We start from the raw sequence: 22,610 nt of genomic DNA on the forward strand, positions 1-22,610 counted from the left end.
TCTTCCATAAAATGAGGTCAAATGCATTCCAGGCATTAAACTGTAGAGACAGAATTGAGCTCAGAGTGTCCAGGGTTAAGTTACTCTATAAGATCTATATTGGAGCACCATTTCTATGCAGTCCTGGGGGTACAATCAGTTCAGTTCAGTTCAGTTGCTCAGTCCTGTCCAACTCTTCGTGACCCCATGAATCGCAGCACGCCAGGCATCCCTGTCCACCACCAACTCCCAGAGTTCACTCAAACTCATGTGCATTGAGTCGGTGATGCCATCCAGCCATTTCATGCTCTGTCATCCCCTTCTCCTCCTGACCCCAATCACTCCCAGCATCAGAGTCCTTTCCAATGAGTTAACTTTTCACATGAGGTGGCCAAAGTATTGGAGTTTCAGCCTCAGCATCAGTCCATCCAAGGAACACCCAGGACTGGTCTCCTTTACGATGGACTGGTTGGATCTCCTTGCAGTCCAAAGGACTCTGAAGAGTCTTCTCCAACTCCACAGTTCAAAAGCATCAATTCTTCAGCATGCAGCTTTCTTCACAGTCCAACTGTCACATCCATACATGATCACTGGAAAACCCATAGCCTTGACTAGACAGACCTTTGTTGGCAAAGTAATATCTCTGCTTTTTAATATGCTATCTAGGTTGGTCATAACTTTTCTTCCAGGAAGTAAGCATCTTTTAATTTCATGGCTACAATCACCAATAGCAGTGCTTTTGGAGCCCAAAAAAATAAAGTCTGTCACTGTTTCCACTGTTTCCCCATCTATTTCCAATGAAGTGATGGGATCAGAAGCCATGATCTTAGTTTTCTGAATGTTGAGCTTTAAGTCAACTTTTTCACTCTCCTCTTGCACTTTCATCAAGAGGCTTTTTAGTTCCTACTCACTTTCTGCCATAAGGATGGTGTCATCTGCATATCTGAGGTGATTGATATTTCTCCTGGCAATCTTGATTCCAGCTTGTGCTTCTTCCAGCCCAGCATTTTTCATGATGTACTCTGCATATAAGTTAAATAAGCAGTGCAACAATATACAGACTTGACGTACTCCTTTTCCTATTTGGAACCAGTCTGTGGTTCTATGTCCAGTTCTAACTGTTGCTTCCTGACCTGCATACAGGTTTCTCAAGAGGCAGGTCAGGTGGTCTGGTATTCCCATCTCTTTCAGATTTTTCCACAGTTTATTGTGATCCACACAGTCAAAGGCTTTGGCATAGTCAATAAAGCAGAAATAGATGTTTTTCTGGAACTGTCTTGCTTTTTCGATGATCCAGAGAATGTTGGCAATTTGATCTCTGGTTCCTCTGCCTTTTCTAAAACCAGCTTGAACATCTGGAAGTTCGTGGTTCATGTATTGCTGAAGCCTGGCTTGGAGAATTTTGAGCATTACTTAACTAGCATGTGAGATGAGTGCAATTGGTACAATCAGTTTAGTTAAGTTCAGTTCAGTCGCTCAGTCGTGTCTGACTTTTTGTGACCCCATGAATCGCAGCACTCCAGGCCTCCCTGTCCATCACCAACTCCCGGAGTTCACTCAGATTCATGCCCATCGAGTCAGTGATGCCATCCAGCCATCTCATCCTCTGTTGCCCCCTTCTCCTCCTGCCCCCAATCCCTCCCAGCATCAGGGTCTTTTCCAATGAGTCAACTCTTCGCATGAGGTGGCCAAAGTACTGGAGTTTCAGCTTTAGCATCATTCCTTCCAAAGAAATCCCAGGGCTGATCTCCTTCAGAATGGACTGGTTGGATCTCCTTGCAGTCCAAGGGACTCTCAAGAGTCTTCTCCAACCCCACACTTCAAAAGCATCAATTCTTCGGTGCTCAGCCTTCTTCACAGTCCAACTCTCACATCCATACATGACCACTGCAAAAACCATAGCCTTGACTAGACGGACCTTTGTTGGCAAAGGAATGTCTCTGCTTTTCAATATGCTATCTAGGTTGGTCATAACTTTCCTTCCAAGGAGTAAGCGTCTTTTAATTTCATGGCTGCAGTCACCATCTGCAGTCATTTTGGAGCCCAGAAAAATAAAATCTGACACTGTTTCCCCATCTATTTCCCATGAAGTGATGGGACCAGATGCCATGATCTTCCTTTTCTGAATGTTGAGTTTTAAGCCAACTTTTTCACTCTCCTCTTTTACCTTCATCAAGAGGCTTTTGAGTTTCTATTCACTTTCTGCCATAAGGGTGGTGTCATCTGCATATCTGAGGTGATTGATATTTCTCCTGGCAATCTTGATTCGAGCTTGTGCTTCTTCCAGCCCAGCATTTCTCATGATGTACTCTGCATATAAGTTAAATAAGCAGGGTGACAATATACAGACTTGACGTACTCCTTTTCCTATTTGGAACCAGTCTGTTGTTCCATGTCCAGTTCTAACTGTTACTTCCTGACCTGCATATAAGTTTCTCAAGAGGCAGGTCAGGTGGTCTGCTATTCCCATCTCTTTCAGAATTTTCCACAGTTTATTGTGATCCACACAGTCAAAGGCTTTGGCATAGTCAATAAAGCAGAAATAGATGTTTTTCTGGAACCGTCTTGCTTTTCGATGACCCAGAAGATGTTGGCAATTTGATCTCTGGTTCCTCTGCCTTTTCTAAAACCAGCTTGAACATCTGGAAGTTCACGGTTCACATATTGCTGAAGCCTGGCTTGGAGAATTTTGAGCATTACTTTACTAGCGTGTGAGATGAGTGCAATTGTGCAGTAGTTTGAGCATTTTTTGGCATTGCCTTTCTTTGGGATTGGAATGAAAACTGGCCTTTTCCAGTCCTGTGGCCACTGCTGAGTTTTCCAAATTTCCTGGCATATTGAGTGCAGCACTTTCACAGCATCATCTTTCAGCATTTGAAATAGCTCAACTGGAATTCCATCACCTCCACTAGCTTTGTTTGTAGTGATGCTTTCTAAGGCCCACTTGACTTCACATTCCAGGATGTCTGGCTCTAGGTCAGTGATCACACCATGGTGATTATCTGGGTTGTGCAGATCTTTTTTGTACAGTTCTTCTGTGTATTCTTGCCACCTCTTCTTAATATCTTCTGCTTCTGTTAGGTCCATACCATTTCTGTCCTTTATCGAGCCCATCTTTGCATGAAATGTTCCCTTGGTATCTCTAATTTTCTTGAAGAGATCTCTAGTCTTTCCCATTCTGTTGTTTTCCTCTATTTCTTTGCACAATTGGTACAATAGTAACCACCATTACCCAAGGCATGGCTTCAGGGAGTTTACAGTCTAATCTTTGAGATAGACAGAAGCCCTGAAGGAATATGGAACTGCAACCATGATAAATACTAGGAAGAAAAGGAATATGAGGAGCTTATCTGGCCAGGAAGGCTGGATGAGGCTTTTCTGATGCTGTAATGATACTGCCAAGGTGTCAAGATGCACAGGAGCTAATGAGGCAAAAGAGGAGAGAAAGACTAGAAGTATCAGGGTGCAAAGGTCCTACTGTGAAAGGGAACAAGGAACTTTAATGAAATAAAACTGTGTCAGTGAGTTGGTAATAATAGAGCAAGAGGGAGTGTGAGAAGATTTAAAGCTGTGGAGATGTGGTTTTGCAGGCTCAGTCAAGGAGTCAGTTTATCTTTATTATAAAAGTATAAGAAAGACATAAGGGTTCTTGAAGCAGATAAGGATAAGATCTCCTTGTGTCTGAAAGGTCATTCTTCTTGATGTGTGGGGTCAGAGTGATGAGAAGAGGGCACTTTGAGAGCTATTGCACTGCTCCAGGTAAAAGATAACAGTAGTAAAAAGATATGGGAGATATACTCTTCAGGGCTTAGTAAGTACATTGGATACTGGAATTGAAGATGACAGAAGTATTCTGGGTTATTCCTTGATTTCTAGCTTCCATAACACATTGACTGCGGGTTGTGTTTACTAAGAGGAATACCAGAAGGTGACAAGTTTGGGGGAGAAAGATTGGGTTTAAGTTGTATGTGAGATATATAAATGAAGATATTAAAAGGGAAGATTGATATGTCAGATAAGAATTCAAGAGAAGAGTCTGTCATGAAACACCATATTTGCATGCACTTGGTATTCTGATGTGTGACTTTTATGAGTTTCTGAGGGCTCGAAAAATGATACAAATAATCTACCTTGTAAAAAATAATAGGAAAATTTAAACAAAAGAGGGAGAGAGAGAGAGAGGGAGAGTGAGAGGTAAAGAGTCTGCAAAGGAGAGTGAGAAAAAGTATTGGAGAGGATGTGAGAACATGGTGCCACAGAGGTCAATGGAAGGCTGGGATTAAAGAAGATAAAAATGATTACCATGCTGAGCAGCTTAGGCAGTAATAACAGCTGACAGCTGAAGCATTTACTGTGTGTTAGACATTTCTCAGGGCTTTGCATGTATTAACTCCTTGAATCCTCCTACGTGTGCTAGGATGCAGATACTATCATCATCCTCATTTTGTGAGTGAAGAAAGTGAACCATGGAGAGGTTAAGGTTAAGTAACTTGCCTGAGATGACACAACGAGTAAATAAAGGTGTTTGGGTTCAAAACAAGGCAGTCTGACTGTAGAGTTCTATGTTTTGTTCACCACTGCCGTTGTTCTGCCTCTTAAAGAAAGAGAAAAATGTGTTTGACTGGAGTGACATGAAGGTGCATCGTGATCTTATCACAGACTTTGAATGGAAGGACAGGGCTAGGCCAACAGCCTCACTCAAGTGAATTGTAGAGTGAGAGGTCCTGGGGAGAGGAAGTGAATGCAGCATTTAGACACAGCTAGAAGAGCAGCCATCCAGAATTATGGTGCTGAGAAATCTAGTATTAATCGTCTTAAGACAGTGTCATGCAGTTGGACTTTTTTGAGGTCAGGCAACTATGGAAGAGTCCAGAGATTCAGATCATCTCTAGCTGGATATCAGGAAGGGATTCTGAAATGCACCAAGCTCTTAAGTTCTGTTTTCAAGTGAGGCAAAATTGTTGGGTTGACTCTAATATTAAATCTCCAAGTTTAAAAACTATCTTATTCATCTGATTACCAGTCCTATTCCCAAACTCACACTATTTCCAGTTTTTTACAGGGAGTGGGGAGCAATAGGATTCTGTGGAAATTCACTCTGAAGTTAGAGGATATGAGTGTGTACCATGCTCTCTACTGGCTGTGACTTTAGACAAATCCAAATTTCCTGGTTATTCTGCTGCAAAAGAGGAAAAAAACAGTCTCCTCTCAGTATTTCTGGTAGAGTTAAGAATCAAAATACTTTGTTAACTACACAATTCTATACAAACTTTAGGAGCTAATAAGCTGTTGTTGGAAAAAAGGGAAGGAAGGAGAGGAGTGAATGACCCTGGTCTGAGAGTTTCATTAGGCAAGAAGAAATAAAAATCTATTAAAAATGTGGCCACATAGTAGATGTTCAATGACTTTTTTTGGTGGATTAATTGATTTTTTTTTTTTCTTTTTCCATTTGGGAAGGGCTAGAAACTGCAGCATACATCTAGTGAGGTCAGATAAGGATCACCCTGACCTTTGCCCCTGACCACGATTTACATGAGCATATTGGCAGCAGAGGGGGAGTTTCAAACAAGCGGTAGTGATAGAACAGGCATTTCACATAAATATTTGTTGATTGATTGATTGAACTGGGCATATCATCAACACTGCAGTGCAAAACATTTGGACAAGTGATCTTGAGAGATTTGAGAGGAATAGGCTTGCCAGCGCTTGGGCAGGCAGACATTTCCTGAATAGTCACCCTGCAACGCCCCTGATGAATTGCCACCAGTGCCAATTAAGTGTAGTTGTAGTTAAACCTTCAGGGTGGTAGAAAATGATCTTTAGGACAGCTTCAGATTCACTGGGGAGCAGCCAGTTCTACAATGCTAGAGTTTCACTCATAATTTGAGCAAGAGGTGGTGGAAGATGAAAGACAGCTGATTGATATCTGCACGAACTATAGATTCTTTTTCAGGGGCAAGTCTGAGAATGTTTAAATTTTTAGAAAGAATGAGACTCTTGGCTCTTTCAGACGTTACACAACGTCCTCTGAGACTTTTTCTTCAGGTTTTCAAAAGTATCACTTTTTTAAAGTATTGACTTTTCCAATGAACAAAACAAATGCACAAGCGCAGCAAAAGCAGTGAACACAGCAAATGAACCAAAGAGAAGAATAATGCAGTTAAGAAAGAATGCCTTTCTGTGTTAGGATTTGTAGGACCTGAGAGTGTTAATGTGAAATTTATACAACTATCTTGGATTTTCTTCATCACATCTCTGGAGTAGTCATCATTTCATGGACTCTTCATTCTAGACCATATCCAGCTTTCTCTGACCTTGCTACAATATCTCCAAGTGCAAAACCACGGGGATGCTTAGTAGGATCCGGCAGTAGGACAGTCAAGGTAAAACATGGGTTTTCTATGCAGTTGTTGACAAAAATAGCTCAGAAGATGGTTGTCTCTTTTTTCTTTCTCTTAGATATTCGTATGCTGTGATAGCAAGGGCCCTTGAGAGAATCACTTTTTGGAGCTTGGTGTCTTACTCCATGCAAATTCCAATTGGCAACTTGGACATAGATTGTCCACTAAGTTAATTTAAGTCTGGAAGTCTGAAATTAATAGCAGGATGCTGCAATATAGCACCAGGTGAATATAGGGCTAGATGTTATATTTGAAATAGAACAATGTGATCAGTTTTAGAAATAACATTTTAAAAGATCAGTGTCTTACTTGTCTATGGGCAGTCAGGCCCCTAAATGTCCTTCCAAAAAATTCATAATTGCACCTTGTTAGCTCCAAGATGACAGCATCTGCACTTCTTGTAAGTAAGTAACAGACACTTACTGGTCCAGATTCTGGTGGCTCTGACAGTAAAGAATCCACCTGCAATGCAGGAGACCCAGGTTCAATCCCTGGATTGGGAAGATCCCCTAGAGAAGGAAATGGGTACCCACTTCAGTATTCTTGCCTGGAGAATTCTGCGAAGAGAGGAGCCTGGGCTATAGACCATGGGGTCACAAAGAGTCGGAGACAACTGAACGACTAACAATTTACTTTACCTAGAACTTATATCTGTTTAAACCCACTGGCAAAATTGCTACTTCTCCCTAGCTGCAGGAGTTAAATGCAGATCCTTCAAACCCACAGGCTTTCAGAAGACAGCTCCATCCTCCTCTTTTAGCAACAACACCCTGCCTTTCCTTAGCCTACAGAATTTTCCTTCTGCCCACTCCTAGTGTGGCAGTTTTTAATTTAACTTGCTACTGTTTGACTCATACCTGATGATTCTGTATACTCAGTATAAAATCTGTATGAATTTATGTGAAAGAGAAAGCCACACTTCAATTTTTAAAGCCAGACAAATAAGTGATGTACCATATGCTTATCCAACTGTCATGGTCAGTTTTACATAGTCGGTGTCATTTCTTTCCCACTTCTGAAAATATCAGAATGAAAAATGGTAAGAAAGTGGTAAGAATGATGTTATAATAGAGATGACCGTGAATCTGCTTCAATTTAAAAAGAAGACAACTTGTAAGCATTGGTATTTTGATATTAGTAATCACTAGTGACATACTTTACAACTGATTGTCACCATGGTAATCTTGTTTCCTAAGTCAAGTGCCCTGAAGAGAGTCCAGACTTCCCTAGTGGTCCAGTGGTTAAGAAATTGCCTGTCAATGCATGGGACGTGGGTTTGATCCCTGGTCTTGGAAAAGTCTACATGCCACAGAGCAACTAAGCCCATGAGTCACAACTACGGAGCCCGAGCTCTACAGACTATAAGCCTCAACCACTGAAACTGAAGTACCCTAGAGTCCATGATTGGTAACAAGAGAAGCCACCAAAATGAAAAGCCCACGCACCACAACTAGTGAGTAGCCCCCTCTTGCTGCAACTAGAGAAAGCCCCTGCAGCATTTAATTACAACCCAGCACAGTCAAAAATTAAATAAATACATAATTTTTAAAAAAGAATAAAGAGCTAGACCAGCTAATGGGTTCATGTCTCTGTGCTTACATCCTCCTCATACCGCTCATCTAGAAAACCTCAAAGAACTGGATTGAGGGGCTAAGGCTAGAGCTCTGAGCATGTGGACTATACAAGAAGTCAGACAAGGGAAGGAGACCAAAGTCAGGCAGACCTTCACATTTCTGTATCTGTCCTGACATCATTCATTCTACTCTCAACATGTTACTAGATTATTTTTCTAAATAAAAATGTGTTTCAGTAGATAAGATTCATCTGTTCATTCTAGGTGTAATTGTGTCAAGAACTTTTACTTTCCACTAATAATTTTTGTGTTACTTTTATTCTCATTCCAAACTATTCATATATCCAAATATTAAGCAAATATTTAATAAATACTTACTGAGCATTTATTACATTCTAAACTCAAATCTGCAGATAAAACAATGAGCAGAATAACTTTTGTTATCACAGAGTTTACATTCTTATTGGGGAGATAGGTAATCAATCAAACACAATTATAACAAAAGTTTATTAGTGCTATAGAGCACAAGCACCAGGGGCAAATACCAAAAGGTTCTTAATCCTACCTGCAAGAGAGAGTCCCTTGACTTCCTGGAAGGCATGAGAACTCAGTTGCTGTCTCAGGGATGACTAGGAGTTAGACAGGCAAAAGGATCAAGTTTAGGGAAGTGAGTTCCAGTCAAATGGAATGTCAATGCAAAGGCTTCAAGACAAGGGAGAGATGGTGCATGTGAGGAAGCAATTACCTACATCTGGGGTTAAGAGTTCAGGATGAGAAGGGGCAAGAATAGGTAAAAATTAGAAAATGTAAGATCTCTAAGCCATATTAAGAATTTGGGCTTCAAAAGTGAATGGAAGCATTAGAAAGTTGCATATATGGTAAGATTAGATTTGCAGTTTAGAAAGAGCACTTGGATATTAATATAAAGGATACAGGAATCCCTTGCTACCCACATGATCTTTAGTGCAGCTTTCTGTGTCTCAGTTCAGGAGTGAGAAGATTCACATTAATTTTTACATAAATCCCTCAGTCTCCAAATTTTGTTAATCACTATGTCAAGTAGAGTTAGAACTTAATGTCCTTCTTTTTCCAAATTCTTGCTATCCACACTGAGGAATCAAATAGACGAAGGAAATGAAGAATATTTGTAAATTTAAGTGGGCTAAAATAGAGGATGGGGACTTAATCAAAGTCATAAATTGACAGTGACCTGAGGATTTAAGAGATATTTAGAATAGGCCGTCAATAGGCCATTGTAATAGATTTGCTATAGAAAGGAGTTCAAGCAGGATGCAGGCAGAGACTGGAGAATTATATGAAACTGGGGAAATTGTGTGGTATTTCTACTGCTGTGATAGGAAACAAAGGAAGAGGAGTCATTTTTTGGTAAAATGAAGTATGGGGGAATCATGGAATGTGAAAGATTATAATATTATATAGATTTTATTTGGGACACACTGAATTTAAGTTGTCAGTGGGAGATCAAAGTAGAACTGCCCAGTAAGCAGATGTTTGAATCGGAAGCTAAGGAAAGGTATTGGAGCTGAAGATACAGACTTTCTAGCTACTGGCTTTTCCATGGTGTGGCAGAGACTGCTGGGTGTTCACTAAAATCCACCTTCCCCTTCTCTCTGAGGATGTACCCAACCAAAGTCCACATATCCCAGCTCTCACTGTGAACTCATGTGGTCATTTGACCACAACTCGCCAGTGCAATATGAGTAGATGTGATGTGTGTAAACTCCATGTTGTTGGTTTAAAGGGTAGTCCCTGCCCCTGAACTTCATCTCTTTCCGCCTCCCTCAGGCCCCTGAACTTAACAGAAAACCAGCTTCAAACAGCAGACAGTGATGATGCAGATGATTCAGGGGTGCAGAACATCAAGACAGAAGAAGCTGAGCTGCTGACTGACAGCGTGGAGCAAGGCTGCTTCCATCTTGGACCATGTGCACTTTGGTTCTTAGGTGAGAAAGACATAAACCTCATTCTTTAGGTCACTCTTCTTTTCATAGTACCTTAGTCTCCACCCTAAAGAATAGAGATGGCATATATTAGATATACCTAGAATATATTAGATATACTGGGGAAAAGTACATGGAATAAGAACAAAATGATTGGACCTTAAATCAACCCTGAATATTCATTGGAAGGATTGATGCTGAAGCTGAAGCTCCAGTATTTTGGCCACCTGATGTGAAGAGCCAACTCATTGGAGAAGACCCTGATGCTGGAAAGATTGAAAGCAAAAGGAGAAGGTGGTGGCAGAGAATGAAATGGTTAGATAGCATCACTGACTCAGTGGATATGAATTTTAGCAAACTCCGGGACTTAGTGAATGACAGGGAAGCCTGGTGTGCTGCAGTATATGGGGTCGCAAAGAGTCGGACACGAATGAGCAACCGAACAGTAACTTTACAGATTGACAACATTGAAAAAGTAGGCAAACAAGAATCTTGAAAAAGGAGATGAGACGGTGTAATCTGAAATACAGGAGGAAATCAAGGGATGTGTTTCTTCATATAAGTTTGGGGAAGATTGTTTCAAGAAGAGAATCGTCACTAGTGCCAAATGATGCTAATAGATCAACAAAATAAGAACCAGGGGGCAAAAGGATAGGGAATTAAGTGTCAAGGAGGCCATTGATGGCTCCATAAGAACAGGTGTGGAAGAGTGGTGATGTGAAGAGATCTAGAGAGGTAAAAAAATGGAGTTTACACAGATTGCATTTTAAAGAAACTTGGTGTAGCAGAAAGAAGAGAGATGAAACCAGAATTATGGATGGAAATAGGATCAGCAACTAATAGTTAATATTTTCTGAATACTCATGAGGGGCCAGGTCATGTTTCAAACACTTTATATGTTTTCTCATTCAGTCCTTACAACAACACTTAATAGGGTTCTATTGTGTTCATTTTATGGAAAACCAGACTGTGTGGATCCCAATAAACTGTGGAAAATTCTGAAAGAGATGGGAATACCAGACCACCTGACCTGCCTCTTGAGAAACCTGTATGCAGGTCAGGAAAGAACAGAACTGGACATGGAACAACAGACTGGTTCCAAATAGGAAAAGGAGTACGTCAAGGCTGTATATTGTCACCCTGTTTATTTAACTTATATGCAGAGTACATCATGAGAAACGCTGGACTGGAAGAAACACAAGCTGGAATCAAGATTGCAGGGAGAAATATCAGTAACCTCAGATATGCAGATGACACCACCCTTATGGCAGAAAGTGAAGAGGAACTCAAAAGCCTCTTGATGAAAGTGAAAGGGGACAGTGAAAAAGTTGGCTTAAAGCTCAACATTCAGAAAACGAAGATCATGGCATCCGGTCCCATCACTTCATGGGAAATAGATGGGGAAACAGTGGAAACAGTGTCAGACTTTATTTTTGGGGGCTCCAAAATCACTGCAGATGGTGACCACAGCCATGAAATTAAAAGATGCTTACTCTTTGGAAGAAAAGTTATGACCAACCTAGATGGCATATTGAAAAGCAGAGACATTACTTTGCCAACAAAGGTCCGTCTAGTCAGGGCTATGGTTTTTCCTGTGGTCATGTATGGATGTGAGAGTTGGACTGTGAAGAATGCTGAGCGCCGAAGAATTGATGCTTTTGAACTGTGGTGTTGGAGAAGACTCTTGAGAGTTCCTTGGACTGCAAGGAGATCCAACCAGTCCATTCTGAAGGAGATCAGCCCTGGGATTTCTTTGGAAGGAATGATACTAAAGCTGAAACTCCAGTACTTTGGCCACCTCATGCGAAGAGTTGACTCATTGGAAAAGATTTTGATGCCAGGAGGGATTGGGGGCAGGAGGAGAAGGGGATGACAGAGGATTAGATGGCTGGATGGCATCGCTGACTCGATGGGCATGAGTCTGAGTGAACTCCGGGAGTTGGTGATGGACAGGGATGCCTGGCGTGCTGCGATTCATGGGGTTGCAAAGAGTCGGACATGACTGAGCGACTGATCTGATCTGATCTGAAATCACCTTGTGCTATAGTACCTGGTCAGATAGCTTAGGGAGGTTACATATACTTGTTTTCTCTATATTCATAATGTGGAAACTTCCTACTTTATTTTTGCTGAATATAAGCTGAAAGTTATGGTGAGACCCAACAAAATATTTAACATCAAGGCGAAGCAAATCAGTTGCTCCACTCTAAGCAAGGCCCAGAACCTTTCTTATTTGCCTCAGTCTCTGAGCCTAATTAGTCACAGAAGGATGTTTCCAGATGTTCTACTCTGATAACAATTACCATCATCTATTATCACAACGTGAATGATAGAATTGATTTGTCGGTCCACTTGAAACTGTTTGCCCTGGATCGTAGCATTATTAAGCTTGTTGTTTATTTGAAATAAGTACCTGGGATCTAGAAATACAGTTAAGAAAACACAGAAGAAAGGATTTCCCAGGAGGGGTGAGGGCCCCGTTGCTGTTGTAGAGACTATAAATTTATTGTGGTATTAGTCTGCACAGTTACACTATTTCCTCCAAATGATATTCAGCCACTGAGATAAATATGATGAGAAAGGAGGTGGCTGGAGTTCTCTAGGTTTGGACTTCTGCCAGTAGAGGATGGAAAAATAATGAACAAAGTGGAAATGATGATGAAATGATGGACAATGAGACGTAAGCTGTGTAAAGAAGGAAGTTGCAGTAGAGTTGATCGAGAGATGAAAGCAAGATCAATGGTTTTGAAAGGAGGTCCATGAGAGTAGGTATCTCTGACTTCCTGGTTCACTCTAGGACATCCAGTGTCTAGAATAACATAAGGTATCAAGAGGGCTCTCAATACTATTTGTTAAATGGCATAAAATTGAGATGAAAGACAGAAGTATTGGAGATAATTAAGCAGCAAAGAATACGTTTTTGGCTCAAATCCCTGTAGAGTCTGAATTTGCAATTTAAGAGCTAGACCAGTTTCAGGTAAAGATTAAGGTCCCAAGTTTACTACTTGGTGATGGATGCCTGATGGCCACTGTGTAGGAAAGTAAGTCATTGGAAGTGAGGTCAACATCCTGAGAGCTACGGGTTTATTTGAGTTGAATACATGTCTTTCCAGGCACTCAGGATGATAACAGAGCCTGTGGAAGGGAGGAGAACTGTAAACCCAGGTGCCAAGGTAATCAGTAAGTGAAAGGGAGTGATTAGATCTGAAGACAGCACACTGTGAAGGACAGAGGATGGTATACAAGTCAAGGACAAAAGCTCCAGCTAGCGTCACTCAGTAATAATGGTTAATGTGTTCCATTCACCTGGCTAAAGTGGCTGAGAATGGGTACTTTATAGCCCGATTTACTTGTTTTCATGGCCTAAAATGAAATATTGATTGCTTGTCTGGAAAATTATTTCATTCTGTGCCATATGACTTGAATCTTCCTTCTATTTTTTTTTTTTTTTTGCATGCCAAAGTTGGATGAATCTTTGATGATAAGTTTATTTGACAGTAATGATCAATCAATCAAAAAAAAAATTCAAGCCAGTTTCTGAAAATGTGTATTGTTTAGTCTTTGAGCTTCTGGTATTTGTCAAATAATGTGCTCACAAATTCTTGTTACTCACTATTCTTTCTAGATAATTTTCTACTTGTTTTTTTTCTTTTCTTTGTAATGGCATGCATAATTTGTAGCTGTAATGTCAGATATCCTGAGTCAGCCAGTCTTTCTTTCATTTTTTACTATTGTGTATTGTTTACTGTGGAGAAGGCGATGGCACCCCACTCCAGTACTCTTGCCTGGAAAATCCCATGGATGGAGGAGCCTGGTAGGCTGCAGTCCATGGGGTCGCTAAGAGTCAGACACGACTGAGCGACTTCACTTTCACTTTTCACTTTCATGCATTGGAGAAGGAAATGGCAACCCACTCCAGTGTTCTTGCTTGGAGAATTCCAGGAACGGGGGAGCCTGGTAGGAGACTGTCTATGAGGTCGCACAGAGTCAGATACGACTGAAGAGACTTAGCAGCAGCAGCATTGTTTACTGCTTGATAGAGTTTGAAGTAAACTTTATCCAAATTTGACAATTCAAATATTTCAATGATCAGTTTTTATTGTGATGGTATTGTTTATAGTGCTAAATATTTGGGTGCATGTCTTGCAACTGAAATTTATCTCAGTTCTTTTATGATGTCTAGAAACAAAGATCATAGGTTCTTTCATTTGCACACTTGAAAGAGAATCACGGAAAACTGAGGTAATCATACCAATAACTTAAGTACATAAATGACTTGGCTATTTCTTTCAAAAGTGTTTCTTCATCTATGTTATTTGGATATTTGTTTGTTGTTGTTCAGTCGCTTAACGTGTCCGAGTCTTTGCAACCCCATGGACTGCAGCAAGCCAAGGTTGAGGTCAGCGTCGACTTCATCACTTCCCTGTCTTTTGCTATCTCCCAGACTTTGCTCAAACTCATGTCTACTGAGTTGATGATACCATTTCCTCATTCCTCTCTTACCGTAGAGAGAGAGTGTCTGAATCAGAAACCAAAGAAGTTTCTAATACTTTGGTTAAAGAATGAGTAAGGGACTTCCCTGGTGGTCCAGTGGTTAAGAATCTGCCTTCCAATTCAGGAGACGCAAGTTTGATCCCTGGCTGGGGAACTAAGATCCCACATGCCACGGGGCATCAAAGTCCATGTACCGCAACGAAGAGCTAACACAGCCAAAAATAGATAAATAAATATTTTGTAAATGGGTGGAAATGTTCTGATATCTGTGCTGTAATGTGTAGAACCTTTCACAGTCAGAAAATATTAATAAAGGATCCTTTACCTTGATTCTCATTAGCTAAAATTTGAGGAACAGAATGAATAGACCATTTCAGAAAGAGTGTTTGCATGCTGAATTCTTGATTCCCTTGTCTTTGTGAAGCTAAAAGTCACCAGACACTGATAGCCTGTTCCACTATTCTCTAGTATTCTTTTCTTTTCACTATTTTAACTATGCTAGTCAAATGAGTTTCCATGGCCCAGTCCTCAAAAAGTTGTGCAGGGCATGATGGCTTGTTTTGCTTGGCAAAATTCTCTAGAATGTGATTCATTGTCTGCAGGTGATTCATGGTTAGGAAATTAATTCTGAACCTGCCAGTGATTGCGGTTGATTAAAGTCCAGAAGTCCCTGCCGTCTATTCACTAGCACTCTTTGTCAACTGAAATATTTCTATAATAAAAAAGAGCCGAAAGTAGATGTGCTTGATGCATGTAATTTACATGCATGTTTGCATCTTTTGAAAGAGCTACTCAAGACTACAGAATTTTAACACTTGGCATGAAAATCACTCTTAAAGTGTCTGACTGAATGAATCACATTTTACAAATAAATATCTGTCAAAGGTGCAATTACTTCAGATCCAGTCATTAAGCAGTAAAATAAAGCAGTAAATAGGATACATCTGCTGCAAAGTGCTATAGAAATGTGAGTTTCCTTCTCAAGTTACTTGTCTTTTAATATTTTGGCCTAATTGGTGGAATGATTCACTAGAAACATCAACCATTCAATCTAATCATTGTACCCAAAATAGAGGGAAAAAAGGTTTCTTATACTAGTCAATAGTACAAGGGGGAAAAAAAAAACTCACTTACCCAAGAAAACAACGTGAAAAACAGGAATGGGACATAAAGCATTGCTTTTATGTGCCATGAAGAGGAATGTTTTGAGATGAAGGATCATACATCCTTTGAAAAGCAATAACAGCATCTCAAGGTGTTATCTAGTTTCTGACATTACAAAACACCTAGTTGTGCCCATGCACATAAAAGTAAGTTTAAATTTCAGTTTGTGAAGCAACTGAAATTCTTTGTGTGTGTTTTTTCTTAAATAAAGTAAATAAACAAAGGTGATATTAGTGTCACAATTTCTCTATCACTTTAAGTTGATCAGTTGTAGAGTATATATTAATAGGAAGGCCAGGCAACACATTAGGTAATTATCATCCACAGATAGATAGATCAGTTCAGCTGCTCAGTCATGTCTGACTCTGTCTGATCCCATGGACTGCAGCACACCAGGCTTCCCAGTCCATCACCAACTCCTGGAGCTTACTCAAACTCATGTCCTTTGAGTCGATGATGCCATCCAACCATCTCATCCTCTGTCATTCCCTTCTCCTCCCACCTTCAATCTTTCCCAGAATCAGGGTCTTTCTTTAATAAGTCAGTTCTTTATATCAGGTAGCCAAAGTATTGGAATTTCAGCTTTAGCATCAGTCCTTCCAATGAATATTCAGGACTGATTTCCTTTAGGATGGACTGGGTGGATCTCCTTGCAGTCCAAGGGACTCACAAGAGTCTTCTTCAGCACCACAGTTCAAAAGCAGTAATTCTTCAGTGCTCAGCTTTCTTTATAGTCCAACTCTCACATCCATACATGACTACTGGAAAAACCATAGCTTTGACTAGATGGACCTTTGTTGGCCAAATAATGTCTCTGCTTTTTAATATGCTGTCTAGGTTGGTCATAACTTTTCTTTCAAGGAGTAAGTGTCTTTCAATTTCATGGCTGCAGTCACCATCTGCAGTGATTTTGGAACCACCCAAAATAAAGTCTCTCATTGTTTCCACTGTTTCCCGATCTTTTTGCCATGAAGTGATGGGACCAGATGCCATGATCTTAGTTTTTTGAATGTTGAGTTTTAAGCCAACTTTTTCACTCTGCTCTTTCACTTTCATCAAGAGGCTCTTTAGTTCTTCTTCACTTAATGGTAACCCACTCCAGTATTCTTGCCTGGAGAATCCCATGGACGGAGGAGCCTGGTGGGCTACAGTCCACTGGGTCGCAAAGAGTCGGACACGACTGAGCAACTTCACTTCACTTCACTTCACTTTCTGCCATAAGGGTGATGTTATCTGCATATCTGAAGTTATTGATATTTCTCCCAGCAATCTTGATTCCAGCTTGTGCTTATTCCAGTCCAGCATTTCTCATGATGTACTCTGCATATAAGTTAAATAATCTGGGTGACAATACACAGCCTTGAAGTACTCTTTTCCCAATTTGGAACCAGTCTGTTTTTCCATGTTCGGTTCTAACTGTTGCTTCTTGACCTGCATACAGATTTCTTAGGAGGCAGGTCAGGTGGTCTGGTATTTCCATCTCTTTCAGAATTTCCCACAGTTTGTTGTGATCCACACAGTTAAAGGCTTTGGCATAGTCAATAAAGCAGAAGTAGACGTTTTTCTGGAACTCTTTTGCTTTTTTGACGATCCAGTGGATGTTGGCAGTTTGATCTCTGGTTCCTCTGCCTTTTCTAAATCCAGCTTGAACATCTGGAAGTTCACGGTTCACATACTGTTAAAGATTGTTCATATCATGACATATGGATAGACATCACAAAATACTAAGTCTTCGTTTTCCAGTTGGCTTCCCTTCTATATGAGTAACTATAAAAAGGACTATAAGAAGTAGGAAATATGTGAAAGTTCAGATTGGTAAAATATTTAAAATAAGTTTTTGTTAGGATTTGATTATAAAAAGTACATTTTGTTGTTGAAACTTTAGAAAAAATAAAACAGAAGAAATTAAAAATCACATAATCCTTTCTTTCTGGTAACTAATGTTGGTGCCAAGATATTTTGTGATTTTTCTACATTTTTCATTGCATATTCTTAAGCCTGGACTTAAAGAGGCTTCCTTTGTTTCTGTTTTCTCCCTTTACCTCTGTCACACCATAAAGAGAGCATGCTCAGACTAGTACATTGTTCCAAGGAGGAGGAAAAACGTGGAACAGAGCTGTTCCAGTCAATCCACACACAAATTGTGATGTTCAAATGCGTGAGTGATAATACATGATGGTTGTTTGGGTGATTTGTTATTCAGCAATAGTTAAGAGATGCAATGTGCATATATATGTGTATATGAGTATATACATGTATGTATATGTGTACATAGTAGTGTTGTGGCTCAGTTGTGTCTCTTTGCGACCCTCATGGACTGTACCTTGCCAGGCTCCTCTGTCTATGGAATTCTCCAGGCAAGAATACTGGAGTGGGTAGCCATTCCCTTCTCTGGGGGACCTTCCTGACCCAGGAATCAAACCCACGTCTCCCACATTGCAGGTAGATTCTTTACCATCTGAGCCACCAGGGAAGTAATATGTACACATATGTACATATATTTAATAAAGTTAAAGGCATAATGTCTTCTATATTTTTATTAAAATACATTCATTGAATATATATAGAATAACCACAATTATCTCAAATATAAATTAATAAGTATTTTCATTACTGTTAAGCATATGAGGTCTTTGAAAGCAGAGACCCCTGGATGCCAGATACCAGGATCTGGCATCCAGTGATCTGTCAGCAGTAAGAACTAAACCAGTATGTACAGACTAAGTTAAAAATTTCAAGGACTCTGTTTTAATGATTGCAGTTTTTCCATTGTATGTCGTTGTTGATCCGTCACAGTCATGTCTGACTATTTGCTACTCCATGGACTGCAGCACGCCAGACTTCCCTGTCCTTCACCATCTCCCGGAGCTTGTTCAAACTCATGGCCATTGAGTTAGTGATGCTATCCAACCAGTTCATCCTGAATCATCCCCTTCTCCTCCCACCTTCAATCTTTCCCAGCTTCAGGGTCTTTTCCGATGAGTTGGCTCTTCGCATCAGACAGCCAAAGTACTGGAGATTCAGCTTCAGCATCAGTCCCTCCAGTGAATATTCAGGACTGATTTCCTTTAGAATTGACTGGTTTGATCTCCTTGTAGTCCAAGGGCCTCTCAACAGTCTTCCCCAACACCACAATTCAAAAGCATCAATTCTTTTGGTGCTCAGCCTTCTTTAGGAAATGGCAGCCCACTCCAGCGTTCTTGCCTGGAGAATCCCAGGGACGGGGGAGCCTGGTGGGCTGCCATCTATGAGGTTGCACAGAGTTGGACACGACTGAAGCGACTTAGCAGCAGCAGCAGCAGCAGCCTTCTTTATTAGGTTTTCCATTGTATATATGTATATATTGTGAAATTTCTAACCAGTCCCCTATTTCTGTTTTCATTGAAATTCTTTTCTGGGCACATTTATGATTATTTCAGTAGGAAAAAATCTTAGAGGTAAAGTTTGGAGGCCAAAGTATATAGAAAGGACAGCTATTTAGATAAAATTCTTTTTTTATCAGTATCTTAACAATTACAATTTGGCAAAAGGCTTTGTTTTGTTTCTTTTTCTTCTAAGTTATTTGATTCGTAATGGGCCTTTTCAGATTAAGGTGAAGAAAAATAGTGGTCTCAGATTGTGCCTGGTGCAAGGGAAGGTTAGAAGTCGGCATCTTTCCCCCTTAAAAAAGGTAACTTATAATCACTCCCTTTTCTCTTTTTGGCTACCATATTCTTTTCTTATTTTTAGGCTTTCTTTCATGTCTGGTCAATAAAGGATTATTGAGGTTCTACTATGTGTGGGGTTCACCTTTCATCAATCTCTTCCCTAAAGGCACTGCTCCTCCTCTTTCATTTCACACCCAAGAGAATGAATGTGTGTGTGGAATAAGAGTTCAGAGATATTTAAAACGAGGTTGAAAATTTCAAAGATAGGACTAATCAAAGCAAGGAGAGTGGCAATCTTAGCTGCTTTGGGCAGACTTGTATTGTCTAGCTTGAGGGGATTTTTGTTGCCTTTCAGTTTGGACAGGTTTTAGAGCAGAGACCTGGAAGCTGACCAGAGAGGCAGAGACCTTATTGGCAGTAAGTGAGGGTGGGCACAGTACTGCAGAGGGCTTTACAACCGCACCATTATACTGCGTGTAGCCTTTCAAACGAGCTCTAATTGTGTCTGAGCCTTTTCCTTCCTCATCTCTAGGGATCCTTGTACAATGCAGACTTAGTGGTGAATAGACAGTTTCTCATGGTACCTGTTTAAAATATAATAGACTTGTCAATCCATGGTAACGTTATTCCCACATTCTGCTCAGCACTATAGTTATTACAAAACCTAAAAGATAGTAGGCTGACCCTTTTTTTCCCCCAGTACAGATACTAGATTTTAAGCATGCCCAGTCTATTTTAATTGTATGTTTCTATAGCTAAAAAAAAAACTTTTTGTTTTCTAAACTATACCAATTTCTATTTTAATGCTGATATTATGTTCACTTCAGGGCTGTAGCTAAGGAAATATAATCAGAGAATTTAGTTCTACCTTGAAATGGGTATATGGTTAGTAAGTGTCAGAAAAAAGAAGAGGGAGTGGGTTTCTTTGGGTTTCAAATAACTGTAATTTTGGCCCACTTCTGGTATCAGGATTGTCTTGGACTAATTTGGATATAACTCCCTTTAATAGAGTTGAAACATTTTCTCCAGGATCAGAATTTGATTCGGTACTTTGAATAAAAGCCGAAAGCATTTTGAACTCTGCCCCACCCCCAATATACACCCACAAAGGCCATGGCTTGTCATTCTTGTGTGAAGTTGTGCTTGTAAGCAGCCTATTTCAAACCAAAATTACAGTTGGAAGTACCATATTTCAGTAAAGATTTTCCCATTTATCCACAAACTTCAATTTAACAACAACAAAAAAAAGCCACTGGATTTTGAAACAAATTAGAAAGCGAAAATGAAAACTAATACTTTTTATTTATATTGGAAAGATCAGAGACGTGATTCAGAGCCTACTCTCCTCCCCTCCCCCATCCAAAAGACCAGATTTATACATATATTCAAAATGATATGAATAATTGGGCAATTATTCAGATATTTGGCCTGAAATATTCAGACATACTATATAAAATTATTTGGGTACTTTTGAGCATGAATTATTGAGGTAATTGGACCAATTCACTATTTCACTTTGCCTCTGTAAGTATAGTGGTACCTTAATTACAGTCTAATTTACAGAGTTTCTGTTCCTCCACAGACACTTTAAGAATACTGAATTTCAAATAAGGAGACCTGAACTTGATTCCCTTTCATTCTTCTTAGCCTTGTAACCTTGGACAAGCCACTCTTCTTTGGGGGGTCTGTTTCTTGAACTAGAACAAGACTATGATGTGTACCCTACACATTTCATGAAATCCAGTAAAATGAAAGAGCATAACAGGAAGAGTTACCTTTTATTGGTCATACACGAGTTCATTTAATTTTCACAATAATCACAACCATGTAGAAGAACTGATGTTTAAAAAAATTAAGACCATTGCCAAAATCAAATAGCTAGAATTGCCCTGAGAGCCCAGACTCAAACCCTCCAGACTTGGATTCTAATATACATGTTATATGGTCCCTTTAGTGAGACAAACTCCTGCACATACATAAAAGATTATTTTTCATATGATTCCAGTAAGTGCAGTGAACCAGGTAAACTGCAATGAGTTGAACAAACTTCCATATTGGTGGGTATTTAATAAAATGTATGAATTTTTCACTTTTTTTCAGTCAGAATTCTAGGACACTTGAACAAATGGCTCTTAACATGTCACTCTTGGGGCTGTAGCATATGCTCATGAAGGACATGTGAAACCTGTTAGCTTTGGCACCATCATCAATAATAACTTTGCCGTTTCCTCAGCTTGGGAACCAATCCCTGGGGTTGGATTTGCTAACACCAGCATGAGGTCCCTTATCTAATCAGAGCTAGACCTATCCATATTTCAGGGCATTTGACAAGGAATGATGTAATGGTCTTAGCTGAAAAGGAGATATGCGTTTGACATTTGAATATCACACAGCAATATGATTGTCAACTGAATTGCCTTAGTTTAAAATAGGGTAATGGTTTTACTCTAGAGCTTTATTCCCTGGTCCCATATTACTTACCTATGCACATGTATATACGTGTTGATGTACTTATATACTCACATATCTTTGAGATAATAATAATAATATGCCTGTGAAAACAACCAGGTTGTGTCTGCTTTAAACATGGAGATGTCGCTATTTTTCCACACTCAAAAATTTCCCACATACTGATGAAAAAGTAAGAAATCTTCTTGCTTAGATTCCAGTGGTGAGAATTTCCCCATATGTTCACCATCTCTTTACCCTTTAGATATTTTGAAGGTAACAAAACTGTACATTCCATCCTCAGTAAATTTCCATCAAACTTTCTTATCACAGATAAGGATTTTAGGTTAATTAACCAGAATCTTACACCAAATGTTTGCAGAGTAGGCTAATTACCATTTGCATAGCTTAAAAAGAAGGAGTATTTGAAATGAATAAAGGGAATATTTACCTTTCTAGAAATAATAGATAAGGTATAATATATAGCATAACTCCATGAGACATAGAAATGCTACATGTAGGCTAATTTTACATTAAACTATCGCTAGAAAAACTGCAAACGGAGGTCAGTCTTTGACATATCTAAAAATACAACCATGTGGATCAAATTTTCCAGTCACAGCTTCATCTCTGTTGATTTTCTTTCATTTGCAAAGGTTTAGCTGTTTCTGCAGAGGAACTGATTAGACTGTCCACTTTAGTGCTGAGCAATGTATTTCTGAAAATGAGCTTCAGCCTACAACAATGCAGTCTATTTGCTGTGTGTTTTTTTTAATCTGTCCAAGACCAGCTTTTAGCCCTTACATTTCAGATTTGACAATTTGCCTTCGGCATAAACTCTTTCTTCGTGGCAGCTCCTTGAATTTTCACATTAACGGTTTTCCAGTTGAGAACTGTATCTATATAGCCATGTCATTGGAACATACACTTTTAAACCTCTCCT

This window comes from Bubalus bubalis, chromosome 1 (genome assembly GCF_019923935.1).
Source record: "Bubalus bubalis isolate 160015118507 breed Murrah chromosome 1, NDDB_SH_1, whole genome shotgun sequence".
Taxonomy (NCBI): domain Eukaryota; kingdom Metazoa; phylum Chordata; class Mammalia; order Artiodactyla; family Bovidae; genus Bubalus; species Bubalus bubalis.